Genomic DNA, 12,260 nt, shown 5'->3' with positions numbered 1-12,260 from the left:
TTATGAGTAGACTGCCTTAAAGCTTACTCCTATCCTGCCTCATATACAACTCTACTATTAACGATCGCTCCAGTCTGTCAGAAACATCATCTAATAATGCAATATGGATTTCGAATCAGTTCTTCCATAGTTTTCCCGGCTTCTTAAATGATCTGACACTATGGATTTTGTTCTTGAATATCTTTTGACGTATTTTCATTGTATATATTGTATATGTATATATTCATTTGTAGCTCCCAGGATGCTTCTTAGTGCCTTTGTCTTTGAAGTGAACATGATATTGATGTTGGTAATAATATTAATTCAAAAATTCGCTTCATCTTTTTCAAATTTCTTATTGATTTGCCAGGGAAAACCGCCTTTTAATTGTCAGGTAACAAGAGCTCCGGTTTTGGAGCTAGAAAAATTTCCTTTTTTTGTGAAATTGCATCAAGGATTACAACTGGGAGTTCTGAAATTCTTTCAAAGGACCGTAGAGGCCTTCCCAAATCCATTCTTACGATAGTCGGAAGTGACCGTGGAAACTTCACAGATGGTCTCGTCTTCACTTTTGAGATCCGTGAACAGTTGGAAAGTCAATTTCCGGGTTTTTCTCACATTTTCAACTTACACATGAGGTCTGATCAAAAAAGCTCTAGGATTTCTCAATAAATCTTTATTACAAATATTTATAATTGTTCTAATTTATCCCCTTCAAAATGCTGCCCTTGGTGGCGAATACACTTCTCCCACCGGTGTTTCCACTGTTCCATGCATCTGGAAAATTCTGTTTCATGTATGCTGTTGAGCTGTTCTAGCGTTTTTTCCTTGATCTCTTCTATCGTCTGAAATCGCTGCCCTTTCACTGGGTACTTTAGTTTTGGGAACAGTCAGAGGTTACACGGAGCCATGTCAAGAGAATAGGGAAGGGGAAGGGTTTTCATCGAGTTTTGGCCTCTTCCGACGAATCTTCTGGCGTAAAGTTCTCAGGGTTTGGAGGTACCGATAACGATTAATTGTCTCACCTTGTACGAGGAATTCATGATGGCCGACGCCCTTCAAATCGAAGAAAACAGTAAGTAACACCTTAATAAACTTGGTTGAAACCCTTCTCATCTCCAATTTTTGGGTCAAAATTTCCTGACATGACCCAAATGAAATGTCGCACTCTTCTGGCATCTCTCGAATCAAACGACGTTTGAAACGCACAAGTACATTCATTTTGGCCATATGAAGTTGTCAATTGAGGTTGAAGGCCTTCCTGAGCGAGAGTCATCTTCCGTTGATATTCTGCCTTCCCTAAACCGTTAAAACCACTCGTGACACCGTGAACGACTCATCACTTCATCACCGAAGGGTTGCTGCACCATTTGACAAGTTTCCTTGAAATTGAGAAAATGAGATTTGCCTAATTTAACATAAAATTTCACGCAAACACGTTGCACCTCATTCACGATCATGACAATAAAAACGCGGAACACGAAAAACAGACTCACTAAAATACCTAAACAATCTGTTTGGAGAATGTTAGAACTACAAAACAAAATGGAGATTACTCAGGCAGGTTCTCGCCACAAAAAGTGAGCGCCAAACCAGCTGTCAACGTTAACATGAAGGTGCGCAATTTTAGAAGTTATGGAACTTTTTGATCAAACCTCGTATCCCGATATGTGCGGTAGCGACGTTCTTTAAGCGCCGGTGGATCAAGTCTCGGGAATCCTCAAATTCACAAAGGAGTAAATAAAACTTTGTCCCTCTCTGTTTTTCACTGTCATCATCCTCAACGGCGCAACAACCGGTATTCGGTCTAGGCCTGCCTTAATAAGGAACAGACATCCCGGTTTTGCACCGAGGCCCACCAATTCAATATCCCTAAAAGCTGTAACCTATTGAACCGGATTTTATCCACAACCGGACGGTCATGGTATCACTCATAGATTTCGTCGTTATGTAGGAATCGTCCATCCTCATGTAGGGGGTCAAAAATTCTTCGGAGGATTCTTCTTTAGGAGAAATTATTAACGATCTCAAAGTTGTAGTCTCCTATCTTTATTCTTCCCGTTTGACCAGGGCGGTTTGATGTTGTTGGTTGGTTGGTTTTTGGTACTGACATTGCCACCATATATTTTGTCTTGCCTTCATTGATGTGCAGTCCAAGATCTTGCGACGATTGCCGCCTGCTCGATCTGAATGAAGACAGTTTGTACGTCTCGGGTCGTTCTTCCCATGATGTCGATATCGTTAGCATAGGCCAATAGTTGGGTGGACTTAAAGAGGATTGTACCCCTCGCATTTATCTCAGCATCACGGACCACTTTCTCCAGAGTCAGGTTAAAGAGGACGCATGATAGGGCATCCCCTTGTCGTACACCGTTGTTGATGTCGAATGATCTTCAGAGTAATTCTATGCTATCATAGGCGACTTTAAAATGGATGAAGAGACGGTGCAACTGATGTCCATATTCCAACAGTTTTTCCATCGCTTCCCGCATAGAGAATATCTTATGGATGGTACTCAGCAACGTGATACCTCTATAATTGTTGCACTGCGTGATATCCCCCTTTTTATGTATGGGACAGATAATCCTTCTTTCCCAACCGTCAGGCATTGATTCGCTATCCTTCCTACGTGTAATTGGTCGCCTCCATATTTAACCAATTCAGCTGTAATTCTATCGGTTCCTGTTTCTTCTATATTTGGTGGTGGCAGTATTTGTCCATCGTCTTCCGTTGACGGGACCTCCCGATGTTCTGGTTGTTCAGTAGTTTATCAAAGTACTCAACCCATTCCTTCAATATGCCCATTCTGTCGGAAATCAGATTTCCCTCTTTGTCTCGGCAGAATGAGCATCGAGGTGTGTAAGGCTTCATCCTGTGACTTGTTGGTAAAACTTGCGCGCCTGGTGCGGTTGCTCCCTGTACTTTTCGAGTTCACAGACCTGTCGGTTCTCCCAGGCTTCCTTTTTCCGTCTGTGAAGTTGTTACTCCTCTCCCCGGAGTTCGCGATAAGTCTCTGCGCATCCCCCGCTCTTTGAGAATGCAACATTATTCGGTATGCAGCATTCTTCCGTTCCGTTGCTAGCTAACATTCATCGTCAAACCAGCCGTTCCGACTCTTTTTCCGGCTGGAGCGAAGTATTTTTGTGGCTGTATTTATGATAATGTTCTTCAGGTGATTGTGAAGATCATTGTTGATGCTTCATCTCTAGGATCTCTGTTAACTGCGGTTATTGCATCATCCATTTTCCTGTTGTAGGTGTTACCGAGGGCTGTGTTGTGGATGGCCTCAGTGTTAACTCTCAGAGGGGATTCTGGATGGTGTTGTTATTTGAGCTCGGAGCACCATGCCAACGAGATAGTGCTTCGAGTCTATATTGGCGCCCCTATATGTTTTGACATTCATCAAGGCTGAGAAGTGGCGGCGTTCAATCAACACGTGGTCAATTTAGTTGGAGGTGGTCCCATCAGTAGAGGCCCACGTTTATTTGTGGACCGCTTTCGGTGCAAACCAGGTACTTCCAAAAACCATTTCGTATGACACTGCTAATTGAATAATTCCCAGTCCGTTATCATTTGTATTTTCGTGTAAGCTATGGGAGCCAACGTATCGCCTGAATAGATTCTCCTTCCCTACTTGGCTGTTAAAATCCCCAAGTATGATTTTGATATTATATCTAGGACAGGCTTCAAGGGTCCGCTCAACTGCCTCGTAGAAGGTATCCTCCTCCGACTCCGCATTCTCCTCTGTATGGGTGTGAACGTTAATGAGGCTTATGTTTCTAAATTTGCTTCGCAAGCGCAGAGTGCATAGCCGTTCGCTTATATTTTCAAAGTTGATAACAACAGGTTTCATTTTTTGGTTGACTAAAAAACCTACTCCGAGTGGTATAGTGACTCTTTTCCAGGAAACCGGTCGTCGTCCAACGCATCTCCTGCAATGCTGTTATATCGGTCCTATATTGGGACGGGGTATCGGCTAGCTGCTTACCAGCTGCATCTCTGTACAGAGAGGGCACGTTCCAAGAGGAAATGCGCAAATCGTTATTCCGTTGTCGTTGCCAGGTTCGTCGTTGTGTTATCCGTCCGGTCGGAGGCTGCTGTTGTGGCTTCATAACAAGTTGTTTTCCGTGTAGGGTTGTCAGCCCTATCCAACCACGAACCTGGAGGACCAGTTGGAACAATTTTCCCGTTTTGAGGAACGCGAGACTCGCCTTCATTCTTCTCCGTCTGCAGCTTTTCGTTAAGAAAGAACTCCCAGCGATCACGACGTGGAGGTGGAGATTGGATTGGGTTTGGTAGTAGAGCTGTTGGTGTTGGTTCAGCAGGCTTTTCCCAGGTTTTAAGCTCCATCGTGGGTACCAATCCACGTTTCGCCCTGGAACATGTACTACGCTTTGACCACCACACACAAGCTAATTTTAAGTGTTGGTGATATGTCCATAAAGGGAGTTGATGCTGTCGTTAATGATTTTCACGAGCGTTCTAGGTTTGTCAACGTTGCCTGCTTTGACATGCGAAGACCAAGTACGGCATAATACATTATGTTCTATATGATGGACCGCAATGCAGAGCCTTGGGAAACACCAGCTATCACAGCATTTCGTTCCGTCATCCGTCTCGTACCAAAGGAGTCTCTCCAAGAGGTAATTCACGATTATCCGAGCCAAGTAACTAGGACAACGAGTTTAATCAGGGTGCCCTTAATGCAACTTCAATTGACCGAGTTATGAGCAGTCCTAATATTCAGCGCCACGCATTCGGACAAGGAATCAGTTAGTCACCGCAAATTATTTCTGACCGTCCATGATCAAGGATATCAATTCATGCATCACATGCCAAAAGTGCTTGACTGCAAATCGTGTGAGGAAAAAGGTAGGAGTGCATCCTCGGTCCACCAAGCGTTTCCACACAGTCCACCTCGTCATCATTGCCCCTTTGGCAGACTCGCACGGGTTCAAGTCCACACAATCCAGCTCGTCAACATTGGCGCTTTGCGAGACTCACAGGAAGGAGGAAACCGTGCATCTGGTTCTTCGCCCTTTTGTTTCAGCTGGGGCGGAACGAGCAACTTTGGTGTCGGACGCACGCAAGTTCCAATCGCGGTGGCCAGGGCATCTCTATGATAACGAAAATTGCTTTTTAATTAAATAATAAAATATATACATAGTGTAGCCATAAGTTCTGTCAGTCCATGCGTATAGCGAGAAATGCTAGGCCACCGAAACTGGTAACCTTGCGCTCAGAGAGTACGTAATCATATCAACACGATGAATTTCGCTAACTACGAAAAAGAATCGCGATTATTGCTTTGCACCAATGTGGGAATACGCCGAAAAAGATTCATAGTTTGTTGAAAAAAAGCTACCGATAAACGAACGATTCGTTTTTAGGACATTAGCTCGATACCGCGAAACAGCTTATGTGATTTATAGACCGCGGGAGGGGCGCTCGCGCTCCGTACGTCACCCGAATATCGTGCATATTTTGCTCGAGCGCAGAAACGAATATCGGCGAAAATGGGCGTTTCAACTCGAAGTGTGAGTCGTATTTTACGAGAAAATCTCGGTCTAGTTGCGTACCGGCGGTGCGTTAATCATATGTTAACGACAAAACGATAGAAAATACGGCGAACTCGGTGTGCTGCTCTTCTGCAAAGATTTTCCGGTAAAAAATACCCCAAAATTATATTTTCTGACGAAAAAATGTTTACCATCGAGAAAAAATTCAACCGACAAAATGATCGAGTACATGCTCACAATTGTTATGAAGCCAAAGAAAATGCTCCGCGAGTCCAACGTCGTCACCATCCGACTTCTGTCATGCTAGGGTGAGGCGTCAAAACTAAAGCGAGCGTGTACGAAAAGATGTTAGAGGATGTAGTCGAGCCATTGAGTGAATCTCTATTCGCTGGAAAGTCGTGGTGCTTCCAGCAGGACTCGACCACCGCTCACAAAGCCAAGATAATTCAGCAGTGGTTAGCGGCGCATGTTCCTGACTTCATAACCGCGGATGAATGGTTCTCAGGCAGCCCAGATTTGAATCCTCTGGACTACAGCCTTTGGGCTAAGTTAGAGGAGACTGCCTGCGATCGAACTTATACCGATTTGGAGAGTTTGAAGGCCAGCATCGTGCATGAAGCTCGAGGAATGCCACTTGATATCGTGCGTGAAGCGATCGATGCATGGCCTCACAGACTTCGGGCCTGTATAACTGCTAGTGGTGACCATTTGATTTGGTTCATTACTTCGTGAGAAATAAAGATTTTTTTGACGGACAGAACTTATGGCTGTACTATGTATATTGGTTTAATAAATACGTAATAAATTTTAATTTCCGATAGGAGTATGCAATATTCTGTCGGTAATTTATCTCAGAAATCCTACCCTTACTAGGCCTCCATTATGTATTCAATGTCAACGGTGTCAACTTCTCAGCTCTTTAGAATACCCACCCCACTTGCATAAGCCAGCCCAAGCAAATTACATAGTCAAAAGGTCTCATCCGAGTGTAGCCTCATCACAGTCCGGGCGTATGCTCTTGTGATCGCTATTCTGTTCGATGATTTTTTTGCAAATTCTACATTATTCTAAAATAAGACTTTTTAACCCCACATCCCCGCATCTTCTTTATCTTAGGTCTGATTCATGGCAACGAGCGCGCTGATCGGAACGTACAAATTTACTATTCTGAAATGCCATACAAATGGTTGGATTTACGAACGCGAGCGTGGATACGCTACTCACCATGTTCGGGGTCCAAATAAACCTCCAAAGTGGGACTGCTCCCAAACATTAAACTCCACTTACTCAGTACGATTTGTGATGATGGGCATGAACAAAGCCTCAGCAACGGCTACCGATATTGCGCACAACAATTCTATCTTGAGTCAGGCCATACTGAACACTCCAAAGACGACTAAGTAATTGTAATTATTGTAATCAGCCGCGTCGGGTTCTAATGTTCTTAGTTTGTGGATAATGTTATTCAGAAATTATCAATAAATCGACTTAATTTGAGTTCCTCTGTCTATTTTTATAATGAGTTGTTTTCGCTGCCGGGTCAGTGCATCAGATCCTCCGTTTTATGATATTAAGATAGATTAATGAATTTATTTTAGAATCGTGTGTATGCTACGCGGTTTGGCCAGAAACAAAAAGTAAGAATGAGAAATGCGGCTCGGACCGTAGGCGGTCCCGCAGCATTTACCCCTGAGAAAGCCCCGAATAGTGAGTGCTTTTCCATTACGCACGTTTACGCAGTATTCTCGCTTTCCCGTAAATATTGATATTTGTTGATCGAAAAAGTGAGAACCCGGTCCAGAAGCATCCCAAAGGAATTGCTACTCAGTTCTGAAAAGTGTAAAGGTGATCATCGTCCCAAGAAATGGTATCTAAAGTCGATCAAATCTAAAAAGTGATGAATTTCGACTTATCGAAAATCGAACTCGGCACTCGCATTGGAAGTCAAAGTTTCTATCGCAACCTAAACGGGGATCCTCAGTGAAATTGTGATTTTTGAATTGGATAATTTCTTCGGTGCAGTTTAGGACATGGTTATATTTCACAATTTAAATTAATAACAGTGAAAAATGGATTGATTAATTTAAGATCGGAGTCCCCATATCCGCAATCCCAACTGGATTTTAGCTCTATAGTGGTACTACTGAAGGACAGTCAGCCTCCAGTTACTTTTACAGGTATTTAACTGGATATCTTAATAATATCATTCTAACACGGATCCAAATAATAATTCAGGATTTATTGCCACAATCTAGTAGAATTTATGGCCAGTTATCACCTTCAGTTGAGCGTGAAGGCGGATGACGATAATTTCACCAGCGTTCAGATTATTGAAAGTCCCATTCTAACCGGTTTGAAGTTGATGACCCAATAACACCATCTTTATCCGGCAGTTCGCAACATTTGAACATGCGTTAATGGAGATGAACTTCGTGTTTACAGTCGGTGGTGATTCACTTTAAGGGCAATGATTCATCAAAAAGGCCAACGACTGAGAACAGGCAAAACTGTTGCTTTACGTTGCAAAAAGTGCAATAGCATTTGCATTTTTGATGGAAAAGGATAACTGTTAGTATTATATGAGCACTAAATGGGATCAGTTCTGTTTCTGTTTGATATTATTGGGTTAAAAATGGTTATTCATATTTTCCCGCTTAAAATCCTATGATGAGAAATAAGATTAGATCTTAGATATAGCTATCCATTGTATTTGGTGTAAGTTAAAGCAGCCAATGATGAATGTACCTTCTTTGTTTGACCAACCCGGCATATTCTTAAGATATACATTGACAGTTTTCATTAAAGACAATTTAACTTTTGCAAATAATAGGGCACTAACGGCGTGGGAGGGTTTGCTCTACTTACTTAAAACTACTTAAACCAATTAAAACTGTTTCAATTCAATTTATATTAAGATTAGCCAGGAGTGTGAAAGAAGAAAAAAATATAAGGCTTTAAGATTGTACGCACGATTTGGCAGGACCTTCTTTTACCCCTGTTAGTAAAGTTGCCAAATTCGTGGGTTCGAGTTGTGTAAAACAAAATCTTATTAAAATCGATTCAATGTCTGTATGTCTGTCACACGCACTTTTCTCCAAAACGGCTGAATTGATCTGAAATTTGGAGGACAGATGGAAACTATGAAATCCCACGCATACAGCGAGTGGCATAAATTTAGGTGGAGTTTAAACATGCAAAGGGGAACTCAAAATTTTTTTCGACCGGATATAGTCGTGTAGGGTATCAAATGAAAGCTCTCAATTTGTACTTTCCGAAACTGACACTAGTTTTGGTGTGAATTGCAAAGTGCGTGAGTAAGGAGTCAAAATGTACGCACTTAAAGTGAGACAGGACTCATTTTTGGAAACTACCCAACCTAAAAATCCGAAAAAAAATCAGGGTGGTGCACTTAAATGAAATCAAGGCTTCAAATATGTTCCATTTCGATATCTGCTCAATTTAACTTACTAATAGTATATTACTAACTTTTAGAAATTTACTGAGAAACCCCCCTTAAATTCATGCTAGGGCTTGCATCAGCATAGAGTTCGTCCTAGGTATACTAAATGTTGCACCGACATAGAGGATAGCCTCACATGCCATGTTTCATGAAAATCCAACTATTAGTGTCAAAGTTGCGAATTGACAGCATCCTAAGCCATACAAATAAGACGCTGACGTCATAATTAACGAGAATAATTGACATTCGAGTGAAATATTATTCCATTCAAGAAGAATCTAATTCTCCCCAGCCTTTTTGTAAAACAAAACCTTATTAAAATCGGTTCAATGTCTGTCTGCCTGTCTGTCTGTCTGTCACAAGCACTTTTCTCAGAAACGGCTATACCGATTGACACGAAATTTGGTGAGAAGGTGGAAACTGTGGACCTCCTGACATGCAGTGAGTGATATCCTCCTACGTTGAGATTTAGGGGGGGGGTCCCCATACATGTAAAAGGGAGGTGTAAAATTTTTTTTCACCAAATGTAGTATATGTGGAGTATCAAATGAAAGGTCTCAATTAGTACTTTTCGAAGCTGGTCTTAGTTTTGAGATTTGTTAAAAAGGCAGGGAGTGGCGCAAAGTGATGATTTCTTTAACGGAGTCATTCTCAGAAACTACCCAACCGAAAAATCTGAAGCCTCTATACGATACCCAAGCCTCAAAATACTCTCCATATCGATATCTGTTCAAATTAAGTTAATAATAGTATATTACCGTACTCTGGGGAAAATTGAGTAAAACCCCCCTTAAGTTTATGTCAGAGCTATAAAAGTTGGTAGTAGTATAAAATATAATATTATATTATCTCCAAGTTTGATCAAAATCATACTATTAGTAACAAAGTTACAGTAGCTCAAAGTTGCCTTACCGTGTAAATTTACAACCCAAAGTACTAAATCTGATATGCTAAATGCATATACATAATGGGCTACATACAAATGGGATAGTTCTGCACTCAAATATACTCACACAAGAAGCAAACAAAACTTTTCATATCTGAAGCGCCCAGCTTCCGGTCTCCCGACTTGTTTATATTTGATGTAGGTTACATTCTTGGTATTTGCTTATAATTTAAACTCAGACTGTGAAGCGTATGAGATTGACTATTATCAATACAGGGCTTTCCATCAAATGATTTATTTAAATCCCTTTCTAAAAATAGAGGGCAACGGAATTTTTAGCTATGTGACACGGAGCTGTCGTGCACTGGTCGCCCCTCATATCTTTTTCTTTGTCTTCAGCCTTTGTCCCGTTCACAAGCGGGGTCGGCCCGTCGTGATCGGTTTCGTCATTTTATTTTATCAAATGCCTAATTAGGATGTAATCCCGAGGCCTTTAAAACCCCATCCAGGGTATCAAGCCACTGTTGCTTCGGCCGGCTTTTTGGTTGCTTACCATTGACTTCGATGTTCAGACCAATATTGATAAGTGCATTCTCGTTAGCGTGAATTACCTGACCACACCATCGAAAACGCCTCTCTCATAGTTTTTCCACGATCGGTGCAAACCCATATCGATCACGTATATTCTCATTTCAGACGTGATCAAAACGTGTCACGCCACCAGTGCAACGCAACATCTTCGTCCCCATTACCGCAAGCCCTGTTCATTGTCTTTTATAGTCGGCCAAAACTCAGAACTATAGAGAACGGCAGACGGACGACATTGCAAAAATTTTAGATTTGGGACGTGCGCTGATACGTCGATCACAAAGAACACCAGTTTTGGAATGGCATGGGATGGGATGGGAGCTCGGTATTAAGATAAGCGGATCATCGGCAAAGTGAATGTGGTCAACGCCGTTATCGGTGATCGGAACGTCAATCGAGAAAATCATCATCATCATCATCAACGGTGCAACAATCGGTATCCGGTCTAGGACTGCCCTAGTAGGGAACTTCAAATAACCCAGTTGTGCACCGAGATCCACCAATTCAATATCCCTAAAAGCTGTCTGGCGTCCTGACCTACGCTATCGCTCCATATCAGGTCTGCCTCGTCTTCATTTTCTACCATAAATAATACCCTTATATGCTTTCCGGGCTGGATCATCCTCTTGCATATGGATTAAGTGACCCGCCCACCGTAACCTATTGAGCCGGATTTAACCACAACCTGACGGTCATGGTATCGTTAATAGATTTCGTCGTTATCTAGGCTACGGTATCGTGCATCCTCATATAGGGTGTCAAAAATTCTTGGAAGGATTCGTTTCTCGAAAGTGCCCAAAAGTTCGCAATTTTTCTTGCTAAGAACCCAAGCCCTTGAGGAATACATAAGGACTAACAAGATCATCGCCTTGTACAGTAAGAGCTTTGACCCTATGGTGAGACGTTTCGATCGAAATAATTTTTATAAGCTGAAATAGTCTCTGTTGACAGCCGACAATCATGCGCAGATTTCATCGTCATAGCTATTATTGGTCGGGGTCAACCTAGTCAGTGTTATCAATTTCGTCGGGATACCGAATTTTCTCATGGCCATGTACACTTTTACCCTGGATATGCTATCATAGGCGGCCTTGAAGTCGATGCAAAGATGATGCAACTGATGGCCATATTCCAGCAGTTTTTCTGATCTATGACTTGCCTAGAGTAAAGCCTCTTTGGTATGCACAAATTATGGGGGGGGTATGGGTTTATTCGGCCTAGCAAGATAGGCAGAGTCAGCTCATTTTAGCTTGGTCCCCTTTCGTTTTTACGTGCCGTACGTAACCGCGCTTTTCTAGTCTGCTCCGTCTTTCGCAGTTTGCTCTAGATAGATGCGACCATGAAGTTGATCGCATCCCAGTCTTCCTAACATTCTTCGCACAAGATTTTCTGGTACGAGTACCTCTCCTAGAGTCTCCTCTAAGTTGTTCCTTTCCTCCACAAACCTTGGACAGTGGAAGAATACGTGCTCTGGATCCTCTGGGACTCCATTGCAATTTGGACAATCGGGTGAGGTATCTAGTTTAAACCTAAAGAGTTACTGACGATATTCTCCTTGCCCCGTCAGAAAGTGGGTAAGATGGTAACTAATCTCACCGCGCCGTCTTTTCACCCACTCCATGATGGCAAGGATGAGCCTGTGTGTCCACTGACCCTTTCCCGATCGTTCCCAATGCTCTTGCCATCTATTTAGTGATTTCTCCCTTTCGGCATTCTTCGTCTGCGATAAAGGAGAGATATACTTCGCATTGTATATTTTCGTCATCCATCTGCCAAGATGTCAATGGGCATCATTCCAGTCGTGAATGCCGAACACACCCCTTTCTTT

General features: G+C 42.3%; 1 protein-coding gene across 4 annotated transcripts in view; it reads left to right on the top strand.

The window, feature by feature from the left end:
• LOC119660601 (putative transcription factor capicua) overlaps nucleotides 1–12,260 on the top strand; it is a 132,011-nt gene that overhangs the window by 83,739 nt on the left and 36,012 nt on the right. Inside the window, exon 1 of one of the 4 annotated variants that reach the window (XM_038069281.1) lies at nucleotides 7,378–7,675. The exons of the other annotated variants lie outside the window; for them this stretch is intronic. The gene's annotated coding sequence lies outside the window, so the exon portion shown is untranslated. Of the gene's footprint in view, nucleotides 1–7,377; nucleotides 7,676–12,260 lie in introns of those variants that run through there. 4 annotated transcript variants of the gene reach the window in all.

This window comes from Hermetia illucens, chromosome 6 (genome assembly GCF_905115235.1).
Source record: "Hermetia illucens chromosome 6, iHerIll2.2.curated.20191125, whole genome shotgun sequence".
Classification (NCBI taxonomy): Eukaryota; Metazoa; Arthropoda; class Insecta; order Diptera; family Stratiomyidae; genus Hermetia; species Hermetia illucens.
This window is presented reverse-complemented; position numbering and strand designations above follow the sequence as displayed.